Genomic DNA, 27783 nt, shown 5'->3' with positions numbered 1-27783 from the left:
CGGTCACGTTTCTGTTACACACTGTAGGCAAGTACTGGGCATGTATTGGCTCCTGAATGTATCTGTACCTGCGCAAGTCTGGAGTCTCTGGACTTGAATGAGCTCACACTCGGTGCCATCACACACTCGCAGATTGTTCCAAGGGTTTACAATACTTACTCCGAAAAAGTTTGCCCTGACAGTTTTCCGAACTTGCGGCATCAACCTTGAGCTGGGACCCCAAGTGAGGCGAGCATTCGCCAGCACCAGGTCCTCTGAGATTTTTATAAACTTCAATTAATTTACCCCTCGCCCGACTTTTAACGCGACCACCGAGACTTCCTCTAGGAGAGACCAATATTATATATAAGTCCCATACATATAAATGGGTCTATTAAATAAGAATATATTTTTTTCGAGCTGTTTTTGCCAATCATACAAGGTTTTGTATCTCTATGGGGACTCAGTTTTTAATTTCATTCATCCATCCCAGTCTCTGCCTTCCCTTGGCCATCCTACCCCCAACCTTGTTCATCAATATTTATTATTATCCTCTCATCCCTAATTATATGACCAAAGTATCTTATTTTTCTTTTTCTGTACATTTCAAGCAATTCTCTTTAAGTTTTGGCTAACCTTAGCATTCGCCTATAACACGACACTTCAAAGGTCTCCGATGGTCTCTTAACTGCGGTGTCTGCTGAAAGTGTCCACGCATCTGACCCAGACAATAGCCCTTTGCGATAAAAAGCCTTTCAGCAGCCTTTTTCTCTAATTGAAGTTTATATCCCTTTTCATTAGGTCTTTTAGATTGTCAAATGCTGTTTTTGAGTGACCTATTCTTATGACTTATTTCGCAGATCTACAGTACCATAACAGCTGATGTTACCTCACAAATACACAAAATTTCCATAATTGTTAGTTTGATCTTTATTTCGTTTTCGTTCCTTACCTCCACTCTTTCCTTATATTTTCTGCCCATCTCTCTTTTACTTCTGCCTCAAACAGGATTTTGCTTTTAATCTTTTTTCTTTTTACTTTTACCCCTCTGTTTAATCTTTATTTACATTTTCCTACTGTTATGCCTTTTATTATCATCTATCTCCTTGTATTTCCTTCCTATAGACAAAAGAACGAATTGGAGACGAATGAAGCCGTCTTAAATAACGGCACTTCCTTGAGTGGAGGGAAAAGGCGAAATATATTTTGGTTATCAACAGTATTGGTATAATCAACATTAACATGACTAGTACTGGTATAACCCAACATTAACATGACTAGTACTGGTATAACCCAACATTAACATGACTAGTACTGGTATAACCCAACATTAACATGACTAGTACTGGTATAACACAACATTAACATGACTAGTACTGGTATAACCCAACATTAACATGACTAGTACTGGTATAACCCAACATTAACATGACTAGTACTGGTATAACCCAACATTAACATGACAAGTACAGTACTAGTCATGCAGATGTTGAGTTATACCAGTACTAGTAGTACTGGTATAACTCAACATTTGTACTACAGATACTAGGCAAGACAGTACAGATACAAAAGACTCTACATTTTTAAAACTACTGAAGCACGAAGGGGATTATCAACACACACACACCAGCTCCACTTGACATTTGAGACGGGCCGAGTCGACGGTGAGATTCCCAGCCTTGACGTGAGGTTTTTTTTTTCCCTCGTCCTCCGGCCACCAACAGCTGTGTTACTGCCACGCTCCTAACAGGTGACCCAGATAGATCAAGATACCGATTGCTGTTCTCTCTTCTTGATTCATTCAGCTCCGACCACGAGGATGGGAGAGTGTGAGTTGGGTATTGGGGGAGATGGGAAGGAGAGGAGAGGATGGTGTGGGGAGATGGGAAGGAGAGGGGAGGATGGTGTGGGGACTGGAGGGGAAAGGAGAGGGAGGTGGGTGGTGTGGGGAGATGGGAAGAGAGGAAAGGGTGGTGTGGGGAGATGAGAGGGGGGTGGATGGTGTGGGGAGATGGGAAGGAGAGGGGTGGATGGTGTGGGAAGATGGGAAGGAGAGGAGAGGGTGGTGTGGGGAGATGGGAAGGAGAGGGGTGGATGGTGTGGGGAGATGGGAAGGAGAGGAGAGGGATGGTGTGGGGAGATGGGAAGGGGAGGGGAGGTTAAGGTGAGGAGATGGGGAGCTGGTAAGAGGGCGATCTATCTCCTGTAGTTTATAAGTGGTTTCTAACAGATGAGAGAGAGATATTGGCCATCACAAAATACCACTACATCTTTTTGTCAACATTTTTAGCTTACTGAAAAAAAAAGTTACCTCTACCCTAGGCCTATATCTTCTGCCCTGGTAATGTCAATTCTCAATTTTTAATGAGCCTAAAATGGTGTCAAATCTGCACTGAGACTTTACTTGATATGTTTTCTAATTCCCAGTGATGTGATAAAAAATATATGTAAGGCTTCCAGGCCAACAGGTAGGAGCGGGGACTTTCCACCACCACCACCACTACCACCACAGAGACCAGACACCATCACCACCACACAGACCAGACACCATCACCACCACACGGACCAGCCACCACCACCACAGACCAGACACCATCACCACCACACGGACCAGCCACCACCACCACAGAGACCAGACACCATCACCACCACACGGACCAGCCACCACCACCACAGAGACCAGACACCATCACCACCACACGGACCAGCCACCACCACACAGACCAGACACCATCACCACCACACGGACCAACCACCACCATCACCACCACACGGACCAACCACCACCATCACCACCATAGTCGCCTGGGTGTTGACATAATCCCCGGTACTGTAGTGTCATATGTCACAGGGTTAGGGAGTCATGAACTCTTCGAACCTTTAATTTTATCCCTGACGAAGTGAACCTAAATGAACCCTTACGAGAAAATGAACCTTTAAGTAGTGGATTTAAATGAACCCTTATAAGAAATTAAACCCTCCTACTTGTTTAACCTTTTTATTAGAATATTGAACCAGTACGTGAAAGTGAACCCCTTGCGAGAATGCGAACCTTCGCACGAACCGCTCATCTTTACACCGGGTTCATTAAGCCACAAACATTTCTAGGAGGAGGTAAAAAGAAGCAAAACAGCTGTGTGGTGTTGTTGACTTGGCCAGGTCCAGGTGAGGCTCTGATATTTACGTCTGGCAGTGATCTGATGACACTGTGTGATCAAGAGAAGTTATCGTACATATGATGCCTGGCAATCAACTACAAATTAATATTATCAAATTTTCTTCTTGCGATTAAAAAGTGAAAGTGGGTCCCAAAGGCAGTTTAGACACACTACACCGTATGCTTAAGCATTCGGTACACAAGGAAGCAGTATGACCGGCACTGTACTCTACCGCCTTAATTTCCTCAACTGTAACGTAAGCATTTATTTATAGTTGGATAGGCTGTATTTTGTAATTTTTATTTACATGTATTCTAGTGTCTTTACAGAAGAGAAGTGTTAGCATACATCTTCAAAGTTATATGGAGTCTTCCGTTACTAGCTAGTCAATGGGACAAGGTAATGGCCTGGCAGCAACAGCCTTTGACTGGTTTTGGTGTAATGGATGTCTGGCAGAGAAGTCCCAACCTGCACGAGGGAGAAGGTTTGGTAAGCTAAGGCCTGGCAGCCAAGTATCATGGTGCAGCTGTTGATAAAGAGGAACAGAGATTGTCGTACACCTGCACAAGAGAGGTAACAGTCTCCATACAACAGATATCTGGCACTGAAGCATCAGCTGTATGTACGAGATAAAGCGTGTCGTACAGTGAGGCTGTGGAAGTGACGTACCCGGGTAGGTGAGAGGGAGGGGTTGTCGTACAGCGGGCGTCAAGACCTGCTCCCTAGGGTCAGGTTTCACTATCACTAGAGAAAGGCTCTACCGTCCGCTTTCACTCTTATCTGACGTGTGTGTGTGTTTATGTATGCGGGTATGTGTGTGTGTGTGTGTTTGAGAAGAACTTTGTATGCATGCATGTACGTATTTATTTATACTCATTTTACATACACACATACATACATACATACATCCATACGTACATCTTTTCGTGCTCGTTTTTTTATGACTAAATATATTGACCCCATAAGGAGACTTTAAACCCACGTCTGTATATCAGCATACATACAACAACTACTAAAACAGACCATGCCGCTTTGGTAACTCTTATAATCATTATTTCAGACATAATTCATACATATAGTTGTTTAATACACAAGAAGGGTTACCAAACAGTAGTAGTTGACGGAGGAAGAGTTGAGGAGTAAACAACACAAATGAGCCTCTAACATCTGCAACATCACACTTGAGCCTCTAACATCTGCAACATCACACTTGAGCCTCTTAACATTTGCAACATCACACTTGAGCCTCTAACATCTGCAACATCACATTTGAGCCTCTTAACATCTGCAACATCACGCTTGAGCCTCTAACATCTGCAACATCACACTTGAGCCTCTAACATCTGCAACATCACACTTGAGCCTCTAACATCTGCAACATCACATTTGAGCCTCTAACATCTGCAACATCACATTTGAGCCTCTTAACATCTGCAACATCACGCTTGAGCCTCTAACATCTGCAACATCACACTTGAGCCTCTAACATCTGCAACATCACACTTGAGCCTCTAACATCTGCAACAACTGCCTCTAACATCTGCAACATCACACTTGAGCCTCTAACATCTGCAACATCACATTTGAGCCTCTAACATCTGCAACATCACACTTGAGCCTCTAACATCTGCAACATCACACTTGAGCCTCTAACATCTGCAACATCACACTTGAGCCTCTAACATCTGCAACATCACAATTGAGCCTCTTAACATCTGCAACATCACACTTGAGCCTCTAACATCTGCAACATCACACTTGAGCCTCTTAACATCTGCAACATCACACTTGAGCCTCTAACATCTGCAACATCGCACTAAACAACAAATACCCCGGAGCAAACAAACACAAATACTGATTATCGCTTGTAAACGAATCAGGTTAAACTGGATTAGTCCTTCCTCGTTTAACTGGTGGCGGATTCGATGAACGACCCAACTACTTGATTGCCTTGTTAAGGTCGTACACGTGCACCAGGGTCTCGCGTGATCCTGATTGGCTGAGACGAGGCAGGAAGACTTAAAGAGGTGAAGGTTGTTTAGAAAGGTGATGTGTGTGTGTGTGTGTGTGTGTGTGTGTGTGTGTGTGTGTGTGTATTAAGCACCGGTAAGTTAAATAAATAAAAATCAAACAACCTCTTAACATAAACAATAGACCAAACAATATTAAAAAGCAAACAAACTGTAAACAACATAACAAATACAAACAAAAATAAACAATAACAAAAGAAAAAATATAATGATAAAATAATCAAATTAAACTCGAACCACAAAAACAAGGTAATCAAGCATCAAATCAAACACTGAAGTAAACAAACACACTGTGCAAAAAACCAAACAAATAAACAAAACACCACACAAGTACCCAAAACAGATAAATTAAAACAAATACAAGACCAAAAAGAATCAAACACACACATACAGATGAAACAAACAACATTAAACAAAACAATAAATTAAAATAAACCAAACTAAAAAAAAAACCCACAGTTATACGATTCACTAATAAAACAAACAGACAAACACACTTGAAGACCAGGCATAATACTCCAATGGTGCCAGTTAGCTGTAAAAGTCATTGGGTGTCCACAACAATGGAACCCTTAAATTAGAGTGACAGGTGACCCCTCTCAGGTAAGGTCAACTCCCTCCCCCCCCCTACCCCTACCTAGGCACCTTCCTGTACCAACGAGGTCACACCCTGATGACCTGGGATGTTGATTAAGGTCAATTTTAGTGATATATTATTAAAATAAGGTCATGGATAGTGATATTAACTAAGGTTGCTGTAATTGTAAGGTCATTGACCCGGGGGCACGTGTGGCCAATCACAGAGCTGACCTTGTCTACTAGTATCTAACACAAAAGTCAAAGGTCTAATATAACGTGTGACCTCATCCTGTGTGTCTGTGTTAAAGTGTGTGTGTGTGTGTGTCTGTGTGTGTGTGTGTGTGTGTTAGTCAATAGATGTCTTCGGTTCTTTACAATAAGCGGGTAACGTAAATGATTGGTGGCTGTCTGGCTGTCTGTCTGTCGGAAAATGGAGGAGGAGAGGAAGAGGAGGGAGTTAAAGTGGGAGAAGAGGATGAGGTAGGAAAAACGAAGGAAGGAAGGAAGGAAAAACGAAGGAAGGAAGGAAGGAAGGAAGGAAGGAAAGGAAGGAAGGAAGGAAGAAGAGGAAGGAAGGTGAAACGAGGAGGGGATATATGATTAACACTCGTCATGGCTGCCAGGAGTTTACTACCTACAGTATATATGGGCAGTGTCTTGCCTAAAGGGGCTGATCTTTGAATATCGCCAGCCAAACGGGGCTACTCAATAACAGTACCTGCCAGAGAGAGAGAGAGAGAGAGAGAGAGAGAGAGAGAGAGAGAGAGAGTTACCTAATACTCTTGAGGTCGCCCATTATCTCATCTGTTTATTCATTTCTCCATCTTAGCCATTTATTCATCCATCTCTTCATACACTCACACATTCATCCTATCATCCACTCATACACCTCTCCATTCACTGATTCGTCTATCCATCCATCCACACATCCAACTCTACAAGCATCCAACACTTCATCTATCCAATAATACCTATCCACAAATATAAACAACAACAAAAACATTAGGTATTTACCATCAATTAATGTTAAAGGTATCAAATAAATCCCCCTGCACACCTTCAGAAAAAAATGTTAAAGGTGAGGACAGTGACAAACATATAGGTGTGTGGGTCATTAGTCCAACACACCTGTATGGTATAGGTGAGAGGGGTCTACACACACTCCATTTAACACCTCGGTCACACGTCATAACCTCCAAAAGTGAGATGTAAAGAAAAACATCAAAAAAAAGTTGATCCTTCTCTCCAAATATCGCGAATATTTTTTTTTAGTTATTGAAGTGTGTTTACCTTTCACCTCTCTCTCTCTCTTTCCTTCTTCTTCCTCCTTCTCACTTCTCTGTTTTGTTTCTATTCCCCCTTCTCACTTCTTCTTCCTCCTCTGTTCTTCTGTCCCTTAACTCTTTCTCTCTTCTTTATTCTCCTCCTTGGTTATTCTTCTTTCTCTTTCCCCTTGTCTCTTCTACCCCCTCATCCCTCTATCCTTCTATCCCTTACCCCTTTCTCTTATCTCCCCTCACTCCTTTATCTTTCTCTCCATTCCTCTTCTCTTCCCCCTCTCTAGTCTTCCCTCTCATTCAAACTCCCAACACAGGTACTAACTCACTGACTGTCTCCCCTCGTCACAGTCTTCACGTCATTTCAGTTACCCAGGTAAGTGGGTGTAGGTGAAGGACAGTCAACACACCCCAACATTTAGGTGTAGATGGAGGGAGTACAGTCAACAATCACCGCAACACTCAGGTTTTTACTACACCTTACGACCAGTAGCGCTAAGTGTAGTGAAGTACCGTACTATCGTCGTGGTATACGATCCACTACGGCTCTCTTAAGGTCATGACGGGTAGCTTGTTTATGGTCGGATATCTCTTAAGGTTGTCAATTATAGACGAGAATTTGGAGTTTTAAGTTAATATTTTCGAGCTTTAATCAACAGCAGTCAAGGATAACATGTACACCTTGATATCAACAGAGAGAAATTCCTCGTATTTTCCGTGTCTAGGATGAACAAGGTGATGCAGCTGTGGGTGTTAGTCTCACTGGCCAGGATTTTAAATTATACTAGTAAAAAAAAAAGCAGCTGGTGTTTGGTGGCTGGGAGAATGATGTGGTTTACATATTTTATAATGCTTCCTGTTTGTCTGGCCCCGTGGGGTACTTAACAGACAGACAAGGTAAACTGTTGTCCCCCCATCCCCCTCTTAGATGGTATTTAAAAGTATATGGATAAACACGTTCAATTTACCACTCTTATTTTTTTTTATAATTGGTGAACTTGGAAATTATTTTTAGTGTTAAAATATCAATTAAATTCAATAGTTGGTAAAATATTTTTTTTTTGTCAATGAAACACGATACACACACACACACACACACACACACACACGGGAGGACACAGTTTTCTCCAACACTTCAGCTCTCTCCTGCAGTAGTAACCTGACGCAGCCACGACCTTCGTGTGATCTAAAATGACAATCGATAGAGTTACAGTCATTATAAACTGTATGTAACCCAGCCGACCAAAGTTGTTTCTATCCAACACAGTACACAGTATAGGTTGTGTATGATGACGGCAGTGGTACAATGAAGGGGAGAAGCGTGCCTCTCTTACTACAGTCCGAGTTCGAATCCCGCTTAGGTCAGATACAACCACAAAATTAGTAATCTACAGTATATATCCTCGTCGTGGATCGTTATAGTGAATCATATTATAGATGCAGGTATAATCAGCTGACGGAGAGATAGTGAATAAAACATACTTGACACTATAAAATATAAATCATACTTAATATACTCAAATTAACATACAGAATTATACACAACTCGGCAATACTGTAGTCACTTTCTTACGCTGTAACTTCCGCCACCATCACAGGAGACAACTGGTACATAACCTAGAGTCTAAAAGTAATATATGATAATGTTGAATTTTCCACGGAATAAAGAGTAATTTTCTGCCTCACAAATAATGTTTGTGTTTATGTGTAGTATTTCCCTTTATTAACATTTTTATATAAGGAAATTAAAAACAAACTTCACACATATTTAACAAAATTTACCACCAGGAAAATATATAAACAACCGATTTAATTATCTTTACAAATTTAGAGTAAAATATTGCGAAAATAATTACTAAAAAAAAATAATATAAAATTGAGAATAAAATTAAATTCAAAGTAATTTTTCGCATTATTTAGAGCATTACTGAAAGAGTGTTTGAAAATACCTTAAATAAATAGAAAATGTTTTTGAGAAATATATTAGGAAATTATAATATAAATTCACATCCCAGACCTGTTGAAGCAAACACCTAACTAACAGGTCGACGATCATTCAACCGCACCCAAAAAAATACAAAAAAGAAAAGTACCACTGAAAGTAAAAGTAGCAGTGTGTGTGTGTGTGTGTGTGTGTGTGTGTGTGTGTGTGTGTGTGTGTGTGTGCGCGTGTAACTAGCTTTTTACTTACACCTTCTAACTTTATAGCAGAAAATCGACGAAAAACTAGTTTGAGACCCCTTGAATATGTCAAAATTGGAGAGGTGTGTATCAGTATGCAAATTAGCTGTTGCTGTAAAAGTTGAATTATAAAGTTTCTTTTTTTTTGGATTTTGTGAAATTTATATACACATACATTATATTTTTTATACATAACTTGTGTTTATGTATGATGTATTTGTTTATTTCCATGTATGTATGTATGTATGTATGTATGTATGTATGTATGTATGTATGTATGTATGTATGTATGTATGTATGTGTACTTGGTCTGATATGTTAGTCAATAAAACAAACAATGAAGCAACTTATCAACTAACACACAAACAGGACAACAGACAACACTATCAGGCTTTTGTGTAGTAGGTGTAGTAGGTGTAGTAGGTGTAGTAGGTGTAGTAAGTGTAGTAGGTGTAGTAGGTGTAGTAGGTGTAGTGGGTGTAGTAGGTGTAGTAGGTGTAGTAGGTGTAGTAGGTGTAGTAGGTGTAGTAGGTGTAGTAGGTGTAGTAGGTGTAGTAGGTGTAGTAGGGGTGTGGTAAGTGAAATGAGTGTAGTAGGTGTAGTAAAATTAGTAGGTGTGTGGGGTGTGGCGGTACGTGGCTGAAGCAGGTGTGGCCAGGTGTAATGGAAGTGTAATAGGTGGCAGCTAGTGTAATAGCTGTAGTAAATTAAGCAAGAAAGCCCAGAGTGTAATAGGTGTAATGATGAAATAGGTGTAATGAGTCCTTAATAAGTGTGGCAAAGTGTAGTAGGTGTAATGGGGTGTATTAAAATTATTAGCCAAAATGTAAATAGGTGTAATGAGTGTAGTAAGTGTAATAAAAAGTAAGTAGTGTAATGGAGTGGCAATAAGTAAGTAATGAAATTAGCCAATGGGGAGTGTAGTAAGTAGCCAATGAGTGTAGTAAAGTAGTAAGTGTAGTAAAGTGTAAAGAAAAGTAAGTATATAGTAGGTGTAGTAGGTGTAATGAGGTGTAGTAAGGTGTGAGCCAAGGTGTAGTGAGTGTAACGAATGTAGTAGAGTGTAATAGGTGTAGTAGGTGTAATGAAGTGTGTGGGGTGTAGTAGGTGTAGTAGGTGTAGTAGGTGTAGTAGGTGTAGTAAGTGTAGTAGGTGTAGTAGGTGTAGTAGGTGTAGTAGGTGTAGTAGGTGTAGTGGGTGTAGCAGGTGTAGTAGGTGTAGTGGGTGTAGTAAGTGTTTCAGTTTTTGGATGGTGACTGTCAGGTGCTGCACAGGTGAACTCATTCCCAGGTGTGTCTTTTATACTAATTAAGGTAGAGCAAATGCTGGAATTGTGTCATGTTTATACGACTAACTTAAAAAGAGGTTTCACACCCACAACAGATAGTACTAGTCAACAACAACAACCAACAACAACAACCAACAACAACAACCAACAACAACCAACAACAACCAACAACAACAACAAAACACAACACTTACCTGAGATATTGTTAAACCTCTTATATTCTTCACCACTGCGAGATAAACAGACTGACATGAGTAAAAGTTAGCACATGACAAGGACACTCAACCACATATCTTGGTCCTATGAAGATAATGTATCTGTAGACAAATTCTGGGTTTAATAATTTTTTACTAAGGTGATTTAAATGATTAATGGCTGTCTAGTATAATTCTCTATCCGAAGTCTTATATTATATGTCTGCGTGTATTAAAGGCACACACACACACACACACACGGAGGAGGAGGCAACAAACACACTACACTACACCTGTAACAAACACACAAACAGACACACAGGGGAGGAAGCAACACACACACGCTATACCTGTAACAAACACACAAACAGACACACAAGTGGGAGGGAGGAACAAGTAACAAGGAGCAAAAACAAGTATAGGTGGAGCAGCACCAGCGGGTTGTTCCTCACTTTCTTGTAGCGTAGAGAGTGAAAGTTGGCGCGCACACACACACACACACACACACACACACACACACACACACACACACACACACACACACATTCATGTTGCTAGCTGTCATGTGTGGAGATGATAGACCGAGATGGGGAGTTGAGAATGGTGCTAGAGCAGAACAGGCTGGTGCTGGGACAGGGCTAGGACAGGGCTAGGACAGGACCTTTCTATCCATTTACTACACTTATTAGCATCCTCTCTCTTCTCCTCAAAATCTCTCTATCACCATCCCTCCTCCCTATTCTCTCTACCCCCTCCTTATCCTCAATGCCTTCTTCTTTTCTCCATCTACTTATCCTTATAATCATCATTCTTATCTTATCATACCTTCCTCATTTCCCTTACCTACCTTCTTCTTCTTCCTCTTCCTCCTCTCTCTCTCTTCATCCTCCCCTCCCACTTCTCTGTCCTTCTTCATCCTCCCCCTCTCCCCCTCCCCTCCCCCCCTCCCCCTAGGGGTGGTTGAGAAGGTCATAACTTTCCCTTCCTTTGAAATGAAAGTTGGAGCAGTGATCCTGACTGGTTACTAGGGAGAGAAGAAGAAAAAAGACTGAAGGGAGTGAGAATAATTAGAGAGGGTTGGAGGAAGTGAGGATAAGGAAGAGAAAGAGTTAGGGTGGAATGGGGAAGGGGAGGAGTAGGAGAGGATGTGAGAAAGGTTGAGGGAGAGAAGATAAGAGGGAGGAACAAACAGACAAATGGACAAAGAGAAATCAAATTAAATAGAAAGACAGAATGAGCAAAAAAAGGGACTAGTAAATGGCAGACAGAGAAACAGAGACAGACAGATAAAGAGTAAGAAAGAAAGAGATTAATAATTAAAAATAAAGGTAATATATCAAGAGAATTTGGTTGCATAACGGTCAGTCTCCATGACCAAATAATTAACAGGTCTGGGTCAGCCACCAGCAGAGGTCGCGGCGATAGTGAGGGCAGCAGGAGGAAAGAAAGAGGTTGTGAGGGCGGCTGGAGTGATGGAGGAAGAGGAGGAGAAGTTGAGGGGGCGGCTAAATGATGGAGGAGGGGGAGGAGAGGTTCGAAACGTAGAAACGATGGAAGGGTAGGAGAAGGAGGCCTCTGGGGAATGGGTGGTAGGGAGGAGGTCTTAAGAGAATGGGGAATAGGGGATGGAGAGAAGGTTATCTGACGTGGTGGCATTTAGGAGAAGGGGTATGGTAGGTGGGGGGGGAGGTGTCTGGCAAGATGGTAAAGTAAGATGGTGGGTGTGTGGGTGGGTAGGGGTGGAGGATGGTGGGGTAGGTGGGTGGGTGTTAAGACGGTAATGAGGACGCAGCTTCTTGCTTACCTTATTAGGAAGAATGACGACCGGTCAGTCTCAGGTACCCCAGGATGGATTACGACACCTCAGGTTTGGTGCCAGTCCTAGAAGCATGAAACCACTGATGAAACAATTATGAAATACTTCGAACCAGGTATGAAACACTTAGACCTAGGTGTATAATACTTCGAACTCGGGTGTGTTTAACCTTTTGAAACGTGCAAAAATACATCGAAGAAAGTATGAAATAAATCCAAGCAGGTACTAAGATTAGAACTGTTCACAGGAGGTAAGAAGTTCGTACCAGAATCTTTGAAGCAAGTGTACAAGCAATTGCTTCCACTTCCGCCTTTACAGTGTACCAGGTCTCTCCGAACAATGTGGCATCATCGTTAAAGATTCCCACACGAGCGAAGGGTGTTAATCTGGAGCTTGTTTTGAGTCTGAATCAGTGTAAAGAAGTTCTAAATTATCTCTTGTCACGGTGAAAGGGATAACTGCACCAATTGACGCCTGACATACTGTATATGATATGCGCATTTCGTTATAATTGAAAGCTATTTGAAAGCAAGTAATTTTTTGGGTAGTGTTTGCTTCGAAATAATGTTGTGAGGTTGAGGGACCTTCGATTCACATCCCCCTCCCTTCCGCCGCTCACCAGCTCTCACCCAGCGCTCCCGTTACCTCACTGCATAGTTTACACCGAGTTAGATTACATAGTCTCCTCTCATTTTGGTAATGTGATTATGATTAGAACAAAGAAACACATGAGGGTTGTTGATTCGCTCGACTGGGTTACCTTTACAGCGTTGCCACATTGCTCAGGGAGACCAAGTTCACTGTTAAAGGCTAGAGTGGCGGTAACTGTACATGACACTTCCAAGAATATTTAACCGTAAACATCTTGAATAAAACGTCCTAAGCTAAAAACGTCCTTGACACAAACGTTCTCATTATAAGGGTGTAATTTTACCCCGCAGGTCCCGGAAGGTCCTCTCAGGTGGGACCTAATCAGATGGGACAAGACCTGTACAATACAGTCACCCACAAAAATCCTGTCGCCTCTACTCCTAAACCACGAACCCAGAAATTCAGACTCGTGAATCCGAAGCATTTATGGACATAATAATGGATCAGTGTCTACTGCTTCGGGTTCACGAGTCTGAATTTCTGGGTTCGTGGTTTAGGAGTAGAGGCGACAGGACATTTGTGGGTGACTGCACAGTAGCTAAAACAACTATCTGTGCAGGTGGGGGTCGATCTGCTCCATGGTCTCATATTTTTTCCCACAAAGTATGCACAGATAGTTGTTTTAGCTACTGTACGTACATCAGGTGGAGCACGAGCCGAAAACACGGTAAACAACCATCGGGAGAAAGTGGTGCCATCCCAGGTTCCGTTTGTGGACTGAATCCGGATCAAGAACCAGGATATGTTGGTGGTGGCTGTCAACTGGTCCTCGCAGACCCCGCTACACTACACCTACAGTATACTTCATAACAGAGACAATCTTGCATTAATCACGTCCACTAGACAATATCTATGATTGGATTAAGGTGGGAGTGTGGCCTGCAAATTTAAGCTTTAAGGGGAATTAGTACTATAAAGTTAAATTAAATCTAAAGGGTTACAAAGAACACCCACGCGCAGGTGTGTGTGTGTATACGTAACGTCAGGGTCTGTTAATTTATTCCTATTTCGTTTCATATACCTGACTCACCTGTTGTTCCAGGTGAGTGTGTCCTTCACCAGTCAGGGGTCCAGGTGTGTTACAGGAGGACACCGCCGAGATATGTCTTGTTCGGTCGTGTCACACTGACCAACACTCTTCTTACAACTGTCGTGGGATCGAACCCGGTACCTAGTTGTGAGAGGCAAGCGCGATGCAGCAGTACCACCAACATCTTTATATCAGCATAGTGTTGGCGGACTACACACCTACGAGTATTTTCGACAAAAGCCTTGTATATGTAATGACGTCATGACCGATATATGGGATGTAGAATTAGCTCCATTTACACATGGTATTTTGGCCTGTGTGAACATAAGAGAACAAACCACAGCTGCTTCAACAACACAATGATCCAGGGTCACGTGATGACGTCATTGACCGACACACTGAGTAAATAAACCACACGTGGTGTCGACGTTGCCGTGACCGACACATACACACACTGGTGTATTAGACCACATGTGCTCGTGATGGCCGACTAACACTAGAATAATAAACCACAATAGTCTCAGAGGTCACGTAACTGATATAAGTTAACTGAATAGAATACGCCCCATCATGATGACGTCATAGCTGCTACAGACTGGGATAAAAGTGTTCATAATTTTATAAGTAGTCTATTGTCAGAACAAGCGCCTAGTTAACGGTGTCTAACAACCTTGGCAGCTGAAGCAACAACAACAACGCTGAGTAAACAGAACACAGGTGATTACGATGACGTCATAGGCGACACAGGTGAGCGCCATGATGCCTCGACCAACACGACGATGCAATGGCCGACACACAGTAAGTAAACAAACCAACACGAGGAAGACATACACCGAGTATCAACCTACACATCAACCGTGATGACGTAATTCTCGACACACAGTAAGTAAACAGAGAAACACTTTCACACAATGACGCTGTGATTGGCTGATTGTGAATAAATTTAAGACATTCACCAGCTGACATCATGGTGGACAGGAGGACAAATGTTGATTGTGGCTGGAACAAGAAACTCACCTAACACAATATTCAACCTAACCTAACCTAACCTAACCTAACCTAACCTAACCTAACCTAATCAAACCTAACCTAACCTAACCTAACCTAACCTAACCTAACCTAACCTAACCTAACCTAACCTAATCAAACCTAACCTGTGAGCGTTGATAAGAAGTGACAGGTGTAAGTCGTGTTCTCTGCTGGTATGGGACGATAGTGTTAATTCTTCCATTGAAATGTGTCGTTAACCTGTGTGTGTTAAACTGCTAGTTAGTGTCATGTTCAGCGTAACAGTAATTAGTGGTGTTCGTTGCACCTGCTAATTGAGTGAAAGTATACACGTGTGTTCATATGTGTACAGTGGTATGTATGTGCATGTATATCCATGTACGTACCTCAGTACTTTCTTTCACGTGAGGAAAACTTAACACTTTCTTATGTATACACAACTTCCTCCCTTATATATACACAATTTCCTCCCTTATATACACACATTTAACTCCCTTATATATACACAACAACATTACACACACGTTCATACACAATACATACCCACGTTGCTCTGTACCTGTGCTTGTGTTTATAGTTCCTAAACACCAGTTGTATGTCTCAAGTGTTTATTTACAGTCTCTGTGAACCAACTCTTACCGACAACACCTACAATCAGCACTGAGTTTAATGGTCTGTGCAGGACTAAGTTTAACCAAGGATATTTCCTGTCTGTAGTCATGTGTAGTGTGTGTGTGTGTGTGTGTGTGTGTGTGTGTGTGTGTGTGTGTGTGTGTGTGTGTGTGTGTGTGTGTGTGTGTGTGTGTGTGTGTGTGTGTGTGTAACTATTATTTTAATATAATATGGAATTCCACCCCCCCCCAAAGTTCATCAATTAAAAAAAAAAGATAAATGTAACGATATCAAAGGCATTTATTACAGACTATTATATCTGACTGACAGGTAACACCAGGTAACACACGTGTTCAATTATGTATCACGAATCACGTGTTAGGGCTGTCACGCACCGTCACAAGCTACAGTGATTTCATAAAGACAAGTTGATATTGTAATCTATTCTAAAAGCGACAGAGTACAGTTTCAGTGTAAAAACGACGCAATTTTAACCCCGCACCCCAACTACCGTACCTACTTAAGTTAAGAGAGCCAATCATTTTCTTTTTGTATTTCTAGTTTAGAATGTAAATGATCACCTACGGTAATTTGTTAATCCAGGTCAAGATCACAATCCGGCCTTTATCAGGTAGTTTAAGTGAGCCAGTTAGATACTTTCTCACATATCCAGGTAAAGTGAAATTTTACCTTCGCATGTTTGGGAGCGTGGCGGCCAGACCATCATACTGGGATGGCGAGGCGAACCACAGCGAACTATCATACACATCTATCCATTAACTATGCTAAATTATCAACTACTATTCCCTTACTATCACGTAACTAATACTATACTCCACTATCCAGCATCATCCAAGGCATTTCATACTATCCCCTGTATACTCGTACTATCATAAACTATCACGTGTTGTCCCATTACTACTTCATGTTACCTGTAGTGGCAGTGATTCAACAGGTGTATTGTGTATGGTGAGATACCCCTATACCTGTATCCCCATCATCAGCACTTCCATCACCACATTCATTACCACCACCACCATCACCACACCACTTCCCCTCAATGGCTTAGGCAAGAGAAAGCCAAACAGCTGATAGGAAACTCACAGCTGGCGCCATTCACCCCTCCTCCCCATACCTCTATCACTCCGACCTCCTCCCCTTACCTTTACCACCCACCCTTCTCCTTATTTCTCCCCTTCCCTACTCCATCATCTTCCCTTCACCACTGCCCTCTTTCTCTCTTTCCTACCCCTTTCATATACCTTATTCCTTCCTCCTTTTTAATTCGTTTCCTCATCCTCCATTCCTTTTCCCTTCCTCTTCCTTACCATTTATTCCCCTCTCCTTCCCCCATTTCCTCTTGTTTTCTTCCCCTCCATTTTCTGACAAAGTTCGAATATCACTAAACAAGGTAATTAAACGCGCTGAAAATAAAGTTTTAATAATACGAAAAAATAAGTAATTAACAACGTGAAATATAATTCTTTAAATGGAGAAAGAAATAATTTATCTGTACACGTAATGGAGAAGAACCTTTAATTTATTTAACGATTAATTAAAAATAAGAAGAATACGTAATAATGTATACAAATCATTACGAAATTCAGATCTGAAATTACATGACGAGTGTGGTGGTGGTGGTGGTGGTGGTGGTGGTGGTGGTGGTGGTGGTATATTAGTGATGACGATGTGGTGATGATAGTGTTGGTGATGATGGTGGTGTTGGTGATGATGATGATGGTGATGATAGGAGCCGCGACCCTCACCTGTCCTCCTCCTCACCAGGTACCGGTCCAGGTAACAAAATGAAGACAATTATGTACCCAACATTTTCAATTGATCATAATATGTTTGACTTGTGACCAAAAATAGTCTGATTTTTTTTGTAGGACATTTTACTATAGGAGTTATATAAATTGTTTAATACCCTCCCCCCCCCTCCTCCCACCACTCTCTTGTAAGCCTCTCCTTCCTGTAGTACCTCGTAGATTACTGTAGGGCTACGTCACACCTAATCAGACAGCAGACACTACCAGATCTATAGTGAGGATGACAGAAACCCTCCCTAAACCTCTGTAAACACTGATTATCTTCCTCCTCACGTCTCACCTTCGTCATCTCCTCACTCAGGTGTGTGGTTTCTGTCACGATCTTGTTAATAAAAAAAAACCCATCTCTAACAGTCGTAATCCTCAGGTGACGTGATGAACACACCAATCAACTTTTAATTGTTCTTCATATAAGCAGAGAGAACACTGAAAATACCCAATGACGTAGAGTTAACAATATACAGAATTATTTTTAATCACTCTAAACTCGATGAACAACTGAATACAATAAAACAAATCTTATATAACTAGAAAAAAAAACAACACCAAACAGAATCTCTTAATATTACCCAAACATATCCCGGAAAACTGAAAAATTCCATGTTTTTCCCAAACTTTCCCTGACAGATTCTCCCCCCCCCCCCACCCATAATTCCATGACTTTCGATGGAGAAGAAGGTATACAAACATTAACTGGCATAACAATACATCACTGAGGACATCACTACAGTACCCATCCCCCCCTCCTTCCATCCATAAGTACTGTACAATGGTCTTTATTATCTACCATTTTTTTTTAAACCATTTATCTATCCATTAATTTTATCCTATCCACACACACACACAGACACACACACACACACAGACAGACACAGACACACATAACGGGTTCCTCAGTGACTAAGAGTTTAGACACAATGACCCAGCTATTACTTAAAGACCCTGACCTACTGACCTGTCTTGACCCAACCACACGCACTCACTCACTCACTCACATACTGTACACACACACACACACACACACACACACACACACACACACACACACACCCGATAAGAAAATAATTAGTCAGTCACTTTTTACAGTTTTATAAAAGTAATCATTGACAACAATCAATTAACTAGTTTTTTTTTATTAAGTTCCTAAGAACAATACTTAATTGAAAAGGACCAATATATATATATATATTATTATTAGTTATTATTATTATTATTGTTATTGTTGTTAGTTATTATTATTTTTATTCTTAGTTATTATTATTATTATTATTAGTTATTATTATTGTTATTGTTGTTAGTTATTATTATTACTATTATTTTTATTCTTAGTTATTATTATTATTATTATTAGTTATTATTATTATTGTTATTGTTGTTAGTTATTATTATTATTTCTGTCATCACAATGGTCAATAAAGTCAATAAGTCTAAGGACACCACTTACCCAACTTCACTCTATTTCCCTTTCTATAGTGTACTACCCTGAATATATTGTCGTCCCCAACACCAGGATATTTGCAAGGCAACGATGAAAATATCCTGTATTTCTTATCCACCAGTCATGTTATTTTACTTATTATTATTATTATTATTATTATTATTATTATTATTATTATTATTATTTTACAGTATAATCTAGTGTGAAAATCATAATTTCCATATGTAGCTACGGAAACTTTATCCAGAAGTAGAAAAAAAAACCGAAAGTAGGCAAATTTTACCCGGAAACATTTTTTTTTAGCCAGAAGAAGGCAAACTTTAGCCGGAAGTAGACAAACTTTAGCCAGATTATAATTCCCTAGGAACAAAAGTAGCCACAACATAGAATTAATCTTATTCACGTCGAGGTCGCCATCTTGGAGGTCACCTATCTCGGCCTGGTAGTAAGCGCCACTGAGCGGTAGTATGACACACTACTGGTTGACATATCTCTCGCCAGGGTGACAATAACTAGTTCCAATATCGGCCGTTGGGGGACGGGAGGGGATGGGGGGGGGGGCTGTGACCTACATCTTCCTTGGTTAGTTTGACGCACGTAAGTTGAGCGAGATGAGGAACGACTATAAATTTGTGAAAATTATTTATATCTAAAATACTGAATGGTAATAATAAAAAAATGGAAATGAGGAATAAAAATAAACATTACACGATGTTTTAATGTAGGGGAAACACAAAAAAAAAGAATAAATGGAAGTAAATAAGCAAACAAATTCGCTACTACACAATACAGAGGTAAAAAAATTAAAATACTGTATACTGGTTGAGAAGATCCGATGGTCGCCAGAGATGAAAAATATTTGACAGGGGTCCACAACGACCTAAAACCTGAAGAACTGGACACCTAAGGACGTCTAACCTCTCTAAACCGTCCCCTTTGAGTCGATGTCCTATCCATCTAACCACCTGAAGCCTGTAAACCGGAGGAGGGATAAAGAGAGATAGAGTTTTGGTGAAGAGAGAGGGGGTGGTGGAGGTGATAGCATATAACCAATGGCATATATTACGTTAGGTTAGGTTAGGGCGAAGGTGTGAGGATGGTGGTTTACCTTTATCCGGATTTAATGGTTACAACACAGTCTCCTCCTCCTACCCCCACCCTCTCTCCCTGCCTAGTCACCCCCCACCCCTCACTCCCCTGCCTAGTCACCCCCCACCCCTGTCTCCCCTGCCTAGTCACCTCCTCCCCACCCTCTCCCTGCCTAGTCACCTCCCCACCCTCTCTCCTTGTCCAATCATCCCTCCCCCCCTCCTGGTAGCCGGCCACCACCACCACCGGCCACTTTTTGTCCCGATAAAAACAGGTAGGGAGCGTAGCCTCGATCACACGGGTCCCGGACGTACACGAGTACCATGAGCTCTCTCTCTCTCTCTCTCTCGATAAGTCATACTGTAAGCTATTTCCTGGATGTTAAGAACGAGCTCTCTTTTCTCTTTGTGTGTCTCTGTGTCTGCCTCTCTTTTTGTATCATTGTTTCTCTCTCTCTCTCTCGTTCGTCTGGAAATGACTGGGGAGGGGGAGGTGCCCAAGCTGTCGTCGCCGGGCCTGGCGATAGTGGACGCCAGGCAGAGGTCGCCTGAAGCCCCGTTAAAAGTAAAAGTTGGCTAATGTTATCATGACCCCGATGGCCTGTTACCTGGGGGGAGGGGGGGTAGGGGGAGGAGGGGGAAGAGAGGAGGAGACGAGGAGATGGAGAAGGGAGGAAGTGGAAGGTAGGAGGAGGAAGAAGAGAAGGGAAAGATAGGACAAAAAATTGAAGGAGGAAGAGCGAGAGAAGGAAAACGAAAAAGATTAAGGAAGAGGGGGAGGAGGACGAAGAACGAAGGAGGAGGAGGAACTTCTTCATGTTCACAATTTCACTACACAAACCTTCTGAAAGAACATCTCCTTTCCTCTCCCCTCTCTGCCTCTTCCTCCTTTCCTTACCTTCCTCTGCCCTTATTTCCCTGTCTATCTCCTTACTGCCTCTTCCCTCCTCTCCTTCCCCTTTCCCTCTCTCTCTGTCCCCTCCCCCCTCCCCCTTCCCCCTTTTTCCTATCCATATATCCCCCCTTCCCCTCCTCTCCCATGAAGGGGATTCTCTCAAGATTTGGAAACAGGTGAAAGTTACACAAGGTCGGCTCCTTCCTCCCCCCACCACCCCTACTCCTTCATCCTCCCCACCACCCTACTCTTTCATCCTCCCCCACCACCCTACTCCTTCATCCTCCCCCCCACCCTACCTCCTACTCCCTCCCTTCTCCCCCACCACCCTCTCCCCTTCATCCTCCCACCACCCTACTCCTTCATCCTCCCCACCCACCACCCCTCCTTCATCCTCCCCCCCACCCATCCTCCCCCCCACCACCCTCCCTCCCCACACACCCTTCATCCTCCCCACCACCTACTCCTTCATCCTCCCCCACCACCCTACTCTTCCTTCCCTTCATCCTCCCCACCACCCTACTCCTTCATCCTCCCCACCACCCTCTCCTTCATCCTCCCCCACCACCCTACCCTTCCTCCCCCCCCACCACCCTACTCCTTCATCCTCCCCACCACCCCCTCTCCTTCATCCTCCCCCACCACCCCTACTCCCTTCATCCTCCCCCCACCACCCTGCATCCTCCCCCACCACCCTACTCCTTCATCCTCCCCACCACCCCTACGCCCCATTCTCCCCTTCCTCCCTGTATACCAACGTGTGGGGGTGAGATGAGGAGTATTCAGATAATGTTGATAGACACACACACACACACACACACACACAGATATACACGTACATAAATATATCCACGCATACACGTTCACACATACACGTACACATATACACACGTACACAGTGTGCCAGATAAGTAAACACAGTAAACTACGCCTCTGGTTTATATAATGGGGAAACTTTCTCTACTGACACGAGGGAGGAGGAAGGAGGTGGAAGAAAAGGAGAGAGGGAAGGGGAGAGGGAAGGTAAGAGATGCTCAGGCACTAAGGCAGGTACACAGGTAGACACTCAAGCACTAATGAATGCACTCGGTAGACTCAGATATTCAGGCAGGCTCTCACGTTAGGTTAGGTTAAGTTAAGTGAGGTTAAATTAGGCTATGTTTGGGTAGAAAGGTAAGAGGGTTAGATTAGGTTAGGCTAACTTAGATTAGGTCAGGATAGGTTAGGTTAGGTTAGGTTAGGTTAGGTTAACAAGTGTCTTCGTCGCTGGTTCTCAGTCACGGGACAATTACTACATCCATCCAGTTGAGTTTCTTAGATAGCTGGAACTGTACGTATCGTAGGGGGTAGGAAGTGAGGGGGGAAGGGTGACAGGGAGGAAGGGGGTGGGGAGGGAGGTGGGGTGAAGGGGGGTGAGGAGGGAGGTGGGTGAAGGGGGTGAGGGGATGGGGTGAAGGTCAGTGGGTTGATGACGTCACGTGACCTATAGCCGAGGATGTGTCAGGCTGAGGGAGGGAGAGGCGATGGAGGCTGGAGGAGGAGGGAGGAGGAAGGAGGGATGGGTGATGGGTGAGAAAGGAAGGGAGCGTGAAAGGGGAAGGAGGGAGAAGATTGATCATCACCCCTTCCTCCCTGTCCTTAACACTCCCTCCCTCACACCCCCCATCTCTCCCACCGTCAAACGACATTACTTTTACCTGTGTGTGTGTGTGTGTGTGTTGTCTTGCAAAGGAGATAAAACGATAAAACAAACAAAATGAAAGACAAACACAAACAGACACACACATACACCACTGAATTATACATTATCTCTCTCAGTGGCTCCCGTCACCAGGTATCTCGTCAACGGAGAAAATCCACATCAAATCTTTTCTCTGTTTTTCCCATAAATTAAGTCAAGAGTCAGTCAGTGCGGGGATAATGTAAACAATAGCTAATTAATTAAACATACATTATTATTATTATTATTATTATTATTATTATTATTATTATTATTATTATTATTATTATTATTATTATTATTATTATTATTATTATTATTATTGGTAGTAACTGAATATCATTGGTGTCAGTGTTTATATTGTATATAAGAAAAAAAAAATATGTACAGTAATATATATTGTTATATTTGCATAGATTTTTTTGTGTGTGAGAGATGCGGACCCTCTATAAGATGGCTAAACTTTGACCTTGTGTACGACCTTGTCTGCGACCTTTATGACGTCACACTGACCTAATCCCAGCTTGGATAACGGGACCCGTCTACTTGCCCCCCCGTCCCCTATTTATCTATCTCCTTTACTGTCCTTGTTAATCTATGTATTTGTACCTGTCTTTTGTGTGTCAGTCTGTCTGTCTGTCTGTCTCCCCGTCTCTTCATACTTCACTTTCCATCTCTATCTGTCTCCTGTTTCTCCTATCATCCTCTTCCTCTCCTCTGGTTTATCTCCTCTCTCCTTCAGACACTCCTTACCACAGTTACCACACTTCTCTTTCTCTCTCTTTTTCCGTCTTTCTCAATCTATTTATACCTCTCCTCTGCGTGTGCCTCCTCTCATCCCCTCCTCTTCCTCCTCCTTCTACCCCCCCTTCCTCCTTCTCTCCTCCTCCTCCCCTCGTGCTTCTCACTCTCCTTCACCACACACACTGCAAGTCACCACCACCACCCTCACCACCATCATTATCACCCTTAATTTCACCACCGCCACAATCAACCCCAATACCACTACCACCACATCCACCAACACCACTACCACCACCATCACAACAACCAACACCACTACCACCACCATCAAACAACCAACACCACAACCATCACAAACCACACCATACCACCATCACAACCACAATCCCACCATCACAACAACCACCATCACATCCACCAACACCACTACCACCACCATCACATCCACCAACACCACTACCACCACCATCACAACAACCAACACCACTACCACCACCATCATCCACCACCACCTACCACCCACCATCACATCCACCAACACCACTACCACCACCATCACAACCACAACACCACTACCACCACCATCACATCCACCAACACCACTACCACCACCATCACAACCAACACCACTACCACCACCATCATACCACCACCACTACCACCACCATCACATCCACCAACACCACTACCACCACCACTACCACCACCATCACATCCGCCAACACACTACCACCACCATCAACACCACTACCACCACCATCACAACAACCAACACCACTACCACCACCATCACATCCCACCAACACCACTACCACCATCACAACAACCAACACCACTACCACCACCATCCATCCACCATCCACCACTACCACCACCATCATCCACCACCACCACTACCACCACCATCACATCACCACCACCACTACCACCACCATCACATCCACCAACACCACTACCGCCACCATCACACCTTTCTCTACAAACACACCACAACCTATCTCATCAGACTCTGACCAAACCACCATCAACCAGTACCACCAACGCTACCACACCATCCCCACCGCTACCACACCATCACCACTACCACACCATCACCGCTACACCATCACCACTACCACCATCCCCACCACTACCACACCATCCCCACCACTACCACACCATCCCCACCACTACCACACCATCCCTACACTGCAAACCATCCCCACCACTACCACCATCCCCACCGTAACCACACCACCACCATCATACCTCACCTAGAGAATAAAAAAATGCCTGATTAAACAGTTACACAAATATACAGACGGGCACCAGGCGATATAATAACTCCTTCAGTAACCAAAAATCCACCTAACGTAACGTAAGCTAACCACACTTAACCTAACCTAACCTAACCTAACCTAACCTAACCACACCTAACCCTAACCACACCTAGCCTAACCTAACCACACCTAACCTAACCATAACATCATTTTATACTCTAAGTTCAGTCTTTTCTGTCATCCACTGGTCGTTCAGTCCCCCCACAGTAAGTTCCTCCCCCTCAGCCCCCCACTTACCCCTCACCCACCCCTCAAGCAGGCGGGTTACCGGGCCATCCTTCACCTTTCAGTGAGCTACTGGTGGTCCGGCCTGGGCGAGTCTGCCTTGACCCAGGGTGACGGTCGACCTCCTCCCTCACGCCGTTAGTTGTGGCGGTGATGGTGGTAGTGTGGTGAGGTGATGGTGTGGAAGTGGTGTGGTGGTGATGATACTGATGTGGTAGTGTGGTGGTGGTAATGTTGGAGGGGCGTTGAAGTGGTAGTGGTGTGGAAGTGGTGTGGCAATGTGGTGGTGCGCAAGTGGTGGTGATGATGGTATTGGTGTGGTGATGTGGTGTGGTGTATGAAAATAGTGTGGCGGTGGTGTAGAAGTGTGTGTGTGTTGTAACGATGATAGTGTGGTGATATGGTTATGTAGCAGTGTTATGACGTGCAAGTGTGGTGGTGATAGTGGAGTTGTGGTAGTGTGATGTGGAAGCATGGTTAAGTGGTGTGATAGTGATGATGGTGATGTGGTAGTGTGGCGTTGTAACAGTACAGTGGTGGTATGGCCTGGTAGTGTGGTGGTGTGGTGTGTGTGGTATGATGGGGTCATGATGTGTGGTGGTGTCATGGTGGTGTGGTAGTCATCATGGTGTGGTAGTGTCATGGTGGTGTGGTAGTGTCATGGTGGTGTGGTAGTGATCATGGTGGTGTGGTAGTATCATGGTGTGGTAGTGTCATGGTAGTGTGGTGAGTGTCATTGGTGTGTGCGTGTATGGCAGTGTGTCATGGTGGTGTGGTCGTGTCATGGTGGTTGTAGTATGGTGGTGTGGTAGTGTCATGGTGGTGTGGTAGTGTCATGGTGGTGTTGGTGCAGTTATGTAGTGTGCTAAGGGTCATAATAATAGTGTCAATGGTGATAGTATCAATGGTAGTTGTAGCAGTCGTTGTGTCAATGGTGGTAGTGGTGGTAGATGTTGTGGTGTTAAAGGTAATATTAACTGTAGTCGACTGATAGTGGTGGTTGTGGTAATGACAGCACTGGTAATAACTATACAAGTGATCACAGAGATGGTAGTAGTAGTAGTGGTAGTAGTAATAGTGGTAGTAGTAATAGTGGTAGTAGTAGTAGTGGTAGTAGTAGTGGTAGTAGCGGTGGTGGTTATACTGTGCTTGTGTTATAGTAGTGGCAAAAAGATCTTCACCCCCACCCACATAATACACACCCTCCCCTCACCTCACCCCTCCTATCCTCACCCCAATCCTCTCCTCTCCTCACCCTCACCTCCTCTTCTCCTTCCATTCCTCTCCTCACGTTCACCTCCTCCTCCTCCTCTCCGTCTCCACCTTCACCCCCTCCCTCCCCCATCACCCCTCCTCCCCATCAGAGCAGGAGAAAAGCATACCAGACATGCCAGAGCACCACCCCCTACCCCCACACCCCCTCTATAGTACCCAGGTCGTGTGGTGGTGGCCGAGAACACTTTAACAGTGGTAGTACCAGAGGCATGTGAAGGAACAGGTTCTGGGAATATAATAATGAAGAAACCCCGAGTGTGTTTTTATGGTCAAATGCCTTCAAGATTTATGCAAGAGCAATTTTTTTTTTTTTAGGCAGGGAGGAAGGGAGGGGTTCCAGGGTGGTCATAACACAGGGTCTAGACTCTTTAAATGTCCGTACGATACTCTGGTAAGTGAAAAAATACGACATAACTAACTGGTTGATTTTAAGCTGATATACAAAAAGAACTATACAAAAATAACAAGGAAATGATAAAAATAAAACTCTCTACGTTCACTTAACCCAAATTTTACTATTCCAATCCAATGCGTTAAAATATTTGGTACTCCGTGAATGGATTTAGTTAAGGTAGAGTCTCAGTGTAGTTTTGATGATATTCTTGTATATTGTGTCTATGTGTTTAGTTAAAAATCAGGCGGTTAAGGTGTGTGGCTACATCTTCACTACACCAGGATCGTGTGGTGGACCCTTGAGGATGTGTGTGTGGGTTGAGTGAGAGCTTATGTAAGTTCAACTTTCGTTTCCTCAACTAACTCGTTATGTCATCTTTGTCAACACTATTCTCTCCTGTGTTTTCTCTTTCCCTTTGTGTTTGTTTTGTGTTCTATTATTTTCTTGTATTGCTTCTAATAAAATAATATCCCCCATTAATTTGTTTGATTTTATTCACACTTATTAAATTCTCAGACGATTACTATTTGCATTATGTTTAGTTAGTTTTTAGTTTGAGTAAAGAATTTTTTCCACAGTCGACTTGATAAAAATGGATGAAAAATAAATGTCTATCAACTTTTACATGTCAGAAAATGATGACAAGAAGTAAAATTATGAAAATACAAATAGAAGCAAATTATTTTTATCTCACTTCATTTAGACAGTGTTTTCCATACACTCCACTAATTAACATTTATTACTTCACTTGACTCTTATTATCAAAAATTTCTGAACATTTTGAGGATATTTTTTTCCCAATATATTAAAGCTTAAAGAAGGAAAATATAAATTAATATCTTGTTAGTGTTAGTTTTGGCAGCCCGTCACTATTAGGGTCACTAATAAACTCGTACACAGTTATACAAGAAAGATGATGAGTTTCGACGCCTGTGTTGTGGAGTAGTGGTGGTGGTAGGCTGTGTGTTGATGGAGGACTCGCTGCTTCTCGTGCCATCTATGGATCTTAGTGAAGGCTAGCTAATCCCATCCATTTCCCTCAGTCGACTCACT

At 42.9% G+C, this 27783-nt stretch overlaps 1 protein-coding gene across 2 annotated transcripts in view; it reads right to left on the bottom strand.

Annotated features, from left to right (window-relative positions):
- LOC121859153 (pyridoxine/pyridoxamine 5'-phosphate oxidase-like) overlaps positions 1-12573 on the bottom strand; it is a 41979-nt gene extending 29406 nt beyond the window's left edge. Inside the window, exon 1 of one of the 2 annotated variants that reach the window (XM_042355891.1) lies at positions 12491-12573. The gene's annotated coding sequence lies outside the window, so the exon portion shown is untranslated. Of the gene's footprint in view, positions 1-159; positions 246-12490 lie in introns of those variants that run through there. The other variant, XM_042355893.1, reaches the window with a different exon arrangement.
- Positions 12574-27783: the final 15210 nt, after the last annotated feature.

Source organism: Homarus americanus, unplaced genomic scaffold (genome assembly GCF_018991925.1).
Source record: "Homarus americanus isolate GMGI-L3 unplaced genomic scaffold, GMGI_Hamer_2.0 scaffold50924, whole genome shotgun sequence".
NCBI classification, from domain to species: Eukaryota; Metazoa; Arthropoda; class Malacostraca; order Decapoda; family Nephropidae; genus Homarus; species Homarus americanus.
Note: the sequence above shows the minus strand (reverse complement) of the source record. Positions and strands in the feature narration are given on the sequence as shown.